Source organism: Rhipicephalus microplus, chromosome 2, assembly GCF_043290135.1.
Source record: "Rhipicephalus microplus isolate Deutch F79 chromosome 2, USDA_Rmic, whole genome shotgun sequence".
Taxonomy (NCBI): Eukaryota; Metazoa; Arthropoda; class Arachnida; order Ixodida; family Ixodidae; genus Rhipicephalus; species Rhipicephalus microplus.
Window position 1 is genome coordinate 203,906,711 of NC_134701.1, and position 9,300 is coordinate 203,916,010.

Sequence of the window (9,300 nt, forward strand, 5' to 3'; positions counted from 1 at the left end):
AACATGCTTGAAAGCCGTGTGCTTAGAATGAGGCGTAGGCTAAACAGAAACTGGTCGAAACTTTGACATCCTTACATTACAGCGTCTCTCGTTATCATATTGTGCTCTTGGGATTCTTTCTCTACTTTATATAAACACACTTCTAGTCCTTCCCGGCCCATGCAATATTGAGTTTATAAATACCGGAAATACACAGATTGTGAAAAATTCATCCTCCAAATTTGAAACTCTGTGAGGCTTATGAACACGTCAATGATGTTACAGTAGGAAATAACATTCTCTAACGTATTCATCTGGGAGATAGCTGAGGAAAAAAAAGAAAGTTGGTGAGTGCTAACACAATTTTTTATTGGTGTATTGCTGTAAAATACTTTAGACGCCTTGAGCATTCAAGCGGGCCTCGCAGCTAATGAGAACGCAATATGCGGAAGTAACTATGATGTAATCGGTGAAGGAATTTGACTCGTGACATTACTTAGCATTGCGAAAGAAGTTTTTAAGTTTACCTTTCTAAGCAAACCTTCAAAACCACGCTGCCTCGCAAAACCTGAATATCCGAACGCCAACGATATTTTTAGTTTTCTGATTTACTACTGAGGTGTATTTTGCGTGGCCTCCAGATAATATTGTTACGGGGAATAAAGTATACACTGATGAACAAATGTGTACTGGCGAATATACTGGCGAGCTAATGCGTACGACGCTGCTGCAGTCCGAGCACGTTCCCGTTCAGCACTTCGTCGTCGTCATCCTCAGGCATCTACTTAGCCCGTGACATTACCCGCCGGCGGCAGAAGCAACGTCCCGGTGCGATCAATTCTCGGGGCGTGAGAAGTATGGCTTGAGCCGTGAGACGTGCACTATATCGGTCGGGACTGAAGCTGGTACTGACGTGGTATGGAGTGGAGCTATCTCATAGGTCACGCTGGTGACCTTGCGTATGACGCGGTAGGGGCCAACGTAACGGGACATCAGTTTTTCGCTGAGACCAACACGACGTGATGGTAACCACAGCAAGACGAGTGACCCCGGAGAGTACTGTACGTCGCGGTGCCGGCGATCGTAAGCACTCTTTTGGTTAAGCTGCGAGGCACATAAACGATCCCGGGCGACTTGGCGGGCGATGTCAGCTCGGGCCAGGGCATCACGAGCATAAGCAGTCGATGAGGCGGCGTCAGATTGGAGCATGGTGTCCATGGGCAAAGGCGGGTCATAACCGAACAGTAGGTAAAAAGGGGAAAATCCAGCTGTATCATGACGTGAACTGTTGTATGCGAAGGTAACGAAAGGTAAGTGGATGTCCCAATCTTTGTGATCCTTGGAAACGTACATCGCTAACATATTCGTCAAGGTACGGTTGAGGCGTTCCGTGAGGCCGTTGGTTTGCGGATGGTACGCTGTAGTGAACTTGTGGTGGGTAGAGCAGGATCGCAGGAGCTCGTCGACTACTTTAGATAGAAAACAGCTGCCGCGGTCGGTGATCAACTGACGAGGAGCACCATGACGCAGAATGATGTCATGAAGAAGGAAATCGGCTACATCAGTAGCGCAGCTTGTGGGGAGGGCGCGTGTAACGGCATACCGCGTTGCGTAATCGGTAGCAATAGCAATCCACTTATTACCGGTGGCCGACACGGGAAAGGGTCCTAGAAGATCGAGGCCGACTCGGAAAAATGGCTCATCTGGTACTTCAATGGGCTGGAGGGTACCAGCAGGTCTCAGAGCAGGTGTCTTGCGGCGCTGGCAGAGGTCGCATGCCGCAACGTACTGTCGCACAGAACGGTAGAGGCCAGGCCAAAAGAATCGGCGGCGAATGCGGTCATACGTGCGTGACACCCCTAGGTGTCCAGCGGAGGGGGCATCATGCAGCTGGGCCAAAACGTCTGAGCGAAGATGCACAGGAACAACGAGTAAAAGCTGAGCACCATCAGGGCGGGTGTTGTAGCGGTGCAAGATGTCGTTGTGGGGTGGGGAGAGTGCAGGCCATTGATAATAGCACGCAAAGAGGGGTCGCGGCGTTGTTCAGCAGCTATGTCGGTGAAGTCGGTAATTGAAAGAACGAGGGCCTCTTGCTCATCTTCCCTCGTGTCAGGGGGATCGACTGGGTAACGGGACAAGCAGTCGGCATCCTTGTGAAGTTGTCCGGATTTATAGGATACGGAAAAAGTGTACTCTTGTAAGCGCAGCGCCCAGCGACCAAGGCGTCCCGTAGGGTCCTTGAGTGAGGAGAGCCAGCAAAGCGCATGGTGGTCCGTAATAACTGAGAATGGTCGGCCATACAGGTACGGTCGGAATTTCGCAATGGCCCAGACGAGAGCTAAGCACTCGCGTTCTGTGATGGAATAATTTTGTTCCGAGCGCGACAACAGACGGCTTGCATACGCGACGACGCGGTGCATTCCTTGTTGCCGCTGCGCGAGCACTGCGCCTATGCCGTGGCCACTGGCGTCAGTACGAAGCTCCGTAGCAGCAGATGGGTCGAAGTGTGCTAGGACTGGTGGATTGGTGAGAATGTCGACGAGCGACGAGAAGTCGTTTGCTTGCTGTTGGCCCCAGGTGAATGCGACATCCGTTTTGAGGAGGCAGGTTAGAGGACGGGCTACTTCAGCGAACTTCTCGACAAAACGACGGAAATAGGAGCACAGTCCCAGAAAACTTCGGACGTCCTTGACTGAGCGGGGTGTGGGGAAGTCGCGAACTGCTCGGACTTTCGCAGGGTCTGGTTGAACGCCCGCAGCGTTAACAAGATGGCCGAGTACGCAAATTTGGCGTTGCCCAAAGCGGCATTTGGACGAGTTAAGTTGCAAGTTGGCACGTCGAAAAACATCAAGCACTGCGGACAGACGGGTAAGATGGTCGTCGAAAGTAGTCGAAAAAACAATAACGTCGTCAAGATAGCAGAGGCAGATGGTCCACTTCATGCCTCGAAGGAGAGAGTCCATCATGCGCTCAAATGTCGCGGGGGCATTGCATAATCCAAAAGGCATCATCTTGAACTGATAAAGACCATCAGGAGTCACGAAGGCCGTCTTCTCTCTGTCTTTGTCGTCCACAGCGATCTGCCAGTAGCCTGTGCGAAGGTCTATTGAAGAGAAATATTTGGCACCGTGCAAGCAATCGAGTGCATCATCTATGCGCGGTAGGGGATAGACATCTTTCTTGGTAATATGGTTGAGATGGCGGTAATCAACACAGAATCTCCAGCTATTGTCCTTCTTTTTAACAAGTACAGCGGGTGAGAACCAGGGACTAGCTGAGGGTTCGATTATGCCCTTATCAAGCATTTTATCGACTTCTCGCTGTATAATAGCACGCTCCGGGGCTGACACACGGTAGGGTCGTCGGCGAATGGGTCGAGCGTCACCGGTGTCGATGCGATGGGTTACTACAGATGTCTGGCCCAAATTACGGTCGCCGAAGTCAAAGATGTCCTGATAAGGAGCAAGCACACGGCAGAAAGCAGAGACTTGTTCAGAGGTGAGCTTGTCAGATAGCATTGGCTTGAAAAGGTCGGAACAGGAACGTGACGAGAACGACGTTGATGAAAAATCGGGTGGCGAATTGGTGGTTAAAGCGGAAACTGTGTGGTCGACCAGTGGTGTAAGATGCGCAAGTGACATGCCGCGAGGAATAACTTGCGCTGAGAGGCCGAAATTGAGGACGGGAAACGAAGTTCGGTTGTCCTTAACGGTAACCACCGTGTTGGGGAGTGCAACATTGCGTGTCATGGCGAGGTCAGAAATCGGGGCAGCAACATAATCACCATCGGGTACTGCAGGATATGGCGAGAGTTGGACTTGGACTGCGGCTTGCGGTGGAAGTCTAAGGAAATCGACAGAGCGTAGACGAGGTGGGCTGGTAGAGACGGTCTCCGAAAAGGATGGTAGTTCGAGCTGAAGAAGACCTTTGGAACAGTCAATGAGCGCAGCGTGTGAAGTCAGAAAGTCGAGTCCAAGGATTAGGTCATGAGGGCAATTTTCCAGTACAGCGAACAAAACTGAAGTTCGATGCTTAGAAATTGTTAATCGCGCAGTGCACATTCCAAGCACAGCAGGAGTACTCCCATCCGCGGTACGAACGGTAGGTGCAATCGCAGGCGTCAGAACTTTTTTGAGGCGGCGGCGGAGGTCTGAGCTCATCACAGATATTTGTGCACCGGTATCAATAAGAGCCGTTATAGGTAAATCATCAACGAGAATTGTTAGGAGGTTGCACCGCTGGTCGGGAGTAGTCAGAGGATTTGCAGTCCAAGTCGTGTATGCAGCGTCACCTCCGGGGGCTGCATCGGCTAGTTTTCCGAGCGACGGTCGTAAGGAGACCGAGAACGGCGGGGTTGGGGCGAGCGGGACTGACGACGCACGGGCGATGGCGAGCGGCTGGTCCGACGTTCTGGATTATACTCTGCACCTGTCTCAGCACGGTAGGACGGGGCATAAGGTGCACGTTCAGAGCGAGGCCGCCAATCATAGAAGCTCAGTCGAGGTGATGAGGTCCACCGGCTGCGGCAATGGCGAGCGATGTGTCCTATCCGATGCCACGTAAAACATATGGGCCGATCATCATGAGTGCGCCATTCAGCTGGGTTTCGTCGTGGCGCGAACGTGCGGTTCGGAGTGGCAGCCGCAACGACTGGAGCCGAGCTGGAAGTAGCAGAGGCATTTTTATGAGGTGGCGAAATGCCCATATTCGCGATCTCTTGGCGAACCACGGCCTGTATCATTGAAACAGCACCGAGGTTGTGTCCTGGCGCGCTGACGGTAGACATAGCGGGAGCCATGGCCTCGAGTTCCCGACGGACTATTCTGGTGACGTTTTCTGGCGCTGGTGGTTGGTGTAGTGTGGGCAAATCTTCGCAAGAGGACGTAGCCGCCGTGTTGGGAAGGCGGTCAAATCGGTGAACTATGCGCCTACTTTTTGCCTGTTCGAAGCGACGACATGCTTCGATGACCGACTCCACCGTCGAGCAGTCCTTGCACAGGAGAAAATTGAAGGCGTCATCCGCAATTCCTTTCAGGATGTGTCCGACTTTGTCCTCGTCGAGCATGTCCTTGTCGACCTTGCGGCACAAAGCCAACACGTCCTGGATGTACGCGATGTACGGCTCCGTGGATGTCTGGGCACGAGTCGCAAGCTCTTTCTTTGCGGCCACTTGACGTCCGATGGGTTTCCCAAATAGATAGCGCAATTTCTGCTTACAGACGTCCCAGCTAGTCAACTCTTCTTGATGTGTCTCGTACCAGAGTTTTGCCGTGCCATGCAAGTAGAAGATGATGTTCGCCAGCATAAGCGTTGGACCCCAATGGTTGCTGCTGCTGACGCGCTCATATTGAACAAGCCAGTCATCGACGTCTATGCCACTTGTGCCGTTGAATGGACCTGGGTCACGAGGTTGCACCACAACGATCGGCTGCGGGGCTGACGGATCTTGTTGACATTGAGTAGCCTGGTCAGTCATCGTGGTAGCTGCAATGCGCCGTCCGCTGCGAAGATCCAGCTCGTTGGGCTGTATAGCGAGTGGTACCCCGCACCTTCCACCAATGATGTTACGGGGAATAAAGTATACACTGATGAACAAATGTGTACTGGCGAATATACTGGCGAGCTAATGCGTACGACGCTGCTGCAGTCTGAGCACGTTCCCGTTCAGCACTTCGTCGTCGTCATCCTCAGGCATCTACTTAGCCCGTGACAATATAAGCATAGAGTAAACATGGTTCATTGAGTTACTTTGGCATTTAGATAAGGTGGGACGGTGCAGTGAGCAATTTTCTTCTCAAAAAAGATTGTTTATTTTAATACTTTCGGACACATGGCTAAAATATGACAATCCAATTTAGGTTCGGGTAAGTTACCTGCATAGATATTTTACTTAGTTGCTTTGCAGATAATTAAGCTTCCTAGTGTATACATGAGGCCCAAAGATATGTCTTATTTGCGCATAAAAATGAGTTTTTGATGGGTAAAACCCCATTGAAAAAAAAAAACGAATGGTGGGCATGGTGTAAACCGCCACCCACCATTATAGTGGATTAATGCAGTGGGTGAATGCTGGGAAACGTCCACCATGGCTCATGGTGGGATATGGTGGGTACTGCAGTGCCGGCAACGCTGGAGCGCGAAATAGTGTCAGAATCACCATGACAAGCTGCTACAAAAAAATAAAAAAAGGAGTTGTATTAAAACAACGTAAAAAAACACCCGTGCCGTATAAAAAAGCTACCACGGAGAATCGAATGTGCAACCTGCGGATTCCAATTCGGGGACACTAACCACTGCGCCAAACCAACATGACGTATGTCGCGTGTTAAATAGCTGGTTGACATGCAAACTTACGGTTAAGCTTCAGTTTTGTTTGTCGTGTACTCGACATAGACGAGATCTGCACCTGCTACTCAAATTTGCACATTTATTAAACACAAGTAACTGCTGCCTGTAACGATTGCAACTGCTATAATTGCACCAGCGCTATGTTTTTTTTTTTTACTATTCACAACTGCAAGAAAAAAAACCAAGTAGACTGGGGAACAGCTACAGTTTACCGGCGGGGTATGCCATGTTTAATATTCGTTTTGCACTTGTTCCAAAGGGCGACATCTGCTCACGCTTTATGACGCTTCTAGGCTTATTCCATAGATACACCCACCTAATTTAATTGATTGAGTATTGGGACGCTTTTCACGCAACGTAAAGGGCAGTCGTGCCAACGCACTGCTGTAGTCCTTTCGCTATAGCAACAACTACATAATGGCTTGGCCGAAAGAATTCAGTGTGCCGGAAACATTACACTATCATATTGGTCCTCCAAGCGTACAAATTGCCAAGTCTGCGTCCTCGCATAAAAGCTAGAGAAGTGCCGGCGAGTGCGACCAGCGGCTGTCGGTGAGCGGAGACGTACGTTCTCTGGGAGTGCTGGAATCGCGTCAGATCGATGTTTGTTGCTTCTTTCGCGGACACCGTACACAATGAAAAATGCTTAAATAAGGGTAATTGATGCCATGGCTGTGCTGTATTGCCATTCTTAATCGTGAAAATTGTGTGTTCTTAAACCGAGAAGCACGGATAACACAATTGTACGGGCTAGGTCGGTTAGCTTAACCTTTGGTGGAAATCATGGTGGTAGGACGTGTAGTGTACAGATTACAGCTTGGTACACTATATAAATTGCCCGCCATTATAAGCCCACCCATCACCTACTTACTGCTTCCCAGCATTATCGCAATGGTGGGCAGGGATTCTCAGTTTGGTACACCATGTGGCCCGCCATAACAAGCAGCCCCCATCCTCTGCTTAGTGCTTCCCAGCATTATCGCAATGGTAGCATTATCGCAATGGTGGGAAGAGCTTCTCAGCTTGGTACACCACGTGGCCAACCATAAGCATTACCCACCATCTGCTTAGTGTTTCCCAGCATTATCGCAATAGTGAGCAGAGCGTCCCATCATTGCCCACTATCTAGCCTCTACTTTCCACCATCGTTTCCACTTTACCCATCTTCTGTACAACATACCACCCAGTATGTCTCGGCATATCCACCATAATTTCCACGACGCCCCACCATATCCATCATAATTTCCACCATACCCACTATTATTTCTACTACGCCCACCGTGTGTTCCAGTATCCACCATGGCAGTTTTTTCGATACGGAAATTAAAGCCCTCAGCTATCACCAGGAAGAAATTGTCTGCATTAAAGTGGTCAGTTTAATTTGGTCGCCTCAGCTGTGTACAACCGTGTACACGACACGGCTATTAGCGAACGGTCGCTAATGAACGGAGTTTTCAATAAAAAAGTGAATGTGAAAAATTGAATAATTGCTAACACATTACTTGTGCAAAAACAAGTCCCTTAGGTGCTTCAGAAGAAACACTGAGCGATTGTGATAGATTATTATAAATGATTATGCTCTATTTTCATTTGGTAAAAAAGCTGTTACACCAGGCTAATACAAAATTATTAACACTGCAAGGTGATGGTTTTGTGATTACATTCTAGTACGTGGCAACATCAAACGTTTTATAACAGATGAAAAATATGGCTTTGGTTTGCCGTTATCGTAAATTGTGTTGGCTATGTTGTGCATTAATTCAGCTGAATCGGGGGTGAAAAAGCCAGATCAGAAACTATGTTCATGTTTACGAAGAAGTTCTTTTGTTTCTACGTGAGTTACAGGACTCTGGTGATATATTGGTTCTGAGGTGGGTTATTGTTATATTGTTGCGCGACTAATTTGACCGGTTTTCGGCAAATTCAGACTTATGGATAGAGTGAGCGTTGTAAAGGCAAGCTGTGCTGTTCTCCCTACCTTATACTGGGAGTGGGGGACAAGTTGGTAGGAAACTGTTTATGAGTGCGGAATGCAGGATAGTCAGAAAAAGCAAATAAAAAACGAAGACCGAGAAGAAGACGTTAACAAAGCAGAGATGCAGCATCGCCATGCTACTAGCGTTTCAAAAAATAAAAAAAGAAGGAAGAAACGTGGCTCAAGTTTATGATGGTGGTTAAGAACACAAAGTCAGCTTTGGTGTGCCTGGTCGACAACGAACAGCAGTCCTGACTCAGAGGTCAGAGATATGGAAAAAGAACGCAAGTACGGCGCCAGGAACGAAGCTAGGAAACGGCATGAAAATTGATTCCAAAACTGTGAAACAACAATTAATTTGTTCTCAGCAAAGAAAGTAGTAACTGAGATGGAAAGGAACACGAAAACAAAGAGCTCGACTCTCTATGCGTCCGCAGCTGTCTCAGACAGCTGGGAGCTGGAAAGGATTTGCGAGTTGCTGCTTGGCAGATCGGTGAAGATTCCGGAACTTCTCTTGTTTTTCTTTCATTGATGTGAAGAAGGTCGGCTCGAACTGAACTCCCGACTTGGTTTGTATCGTTCTCCTAAACTTATGTCACATCAGTAAGACGACCACACAGATGAATTTTTTTTTTTTGCTCGTCAGCACTTTGAGCTGCCCTAATGACGAGGCAGGTGGTATGAACTTCTTACTGTTCTTACCCAACAAATTGTTTTTGGCTAGGTACGTTCAAACCTGCAGGTTTTTTCGGTGTGTGGCAGGTGTTTTAGAAGGATGGCTTTCATAATGTACCTCCTCTGGTCTATATTAAACCACTCATGCAGAGCTCCCCCAGAATTTATTTTGTTTCTTTTTTACTTGCTGATGCGATCAAACAGGTCTACTGAAGCTGTGTCTCACTAAAGACGATGTTACTTCATGTTGAAGCACTACATGTTATATTTGAAATGCAGAAAAATACTCGAACATCAGTCATTCTCGCTATATAAGTAGATGT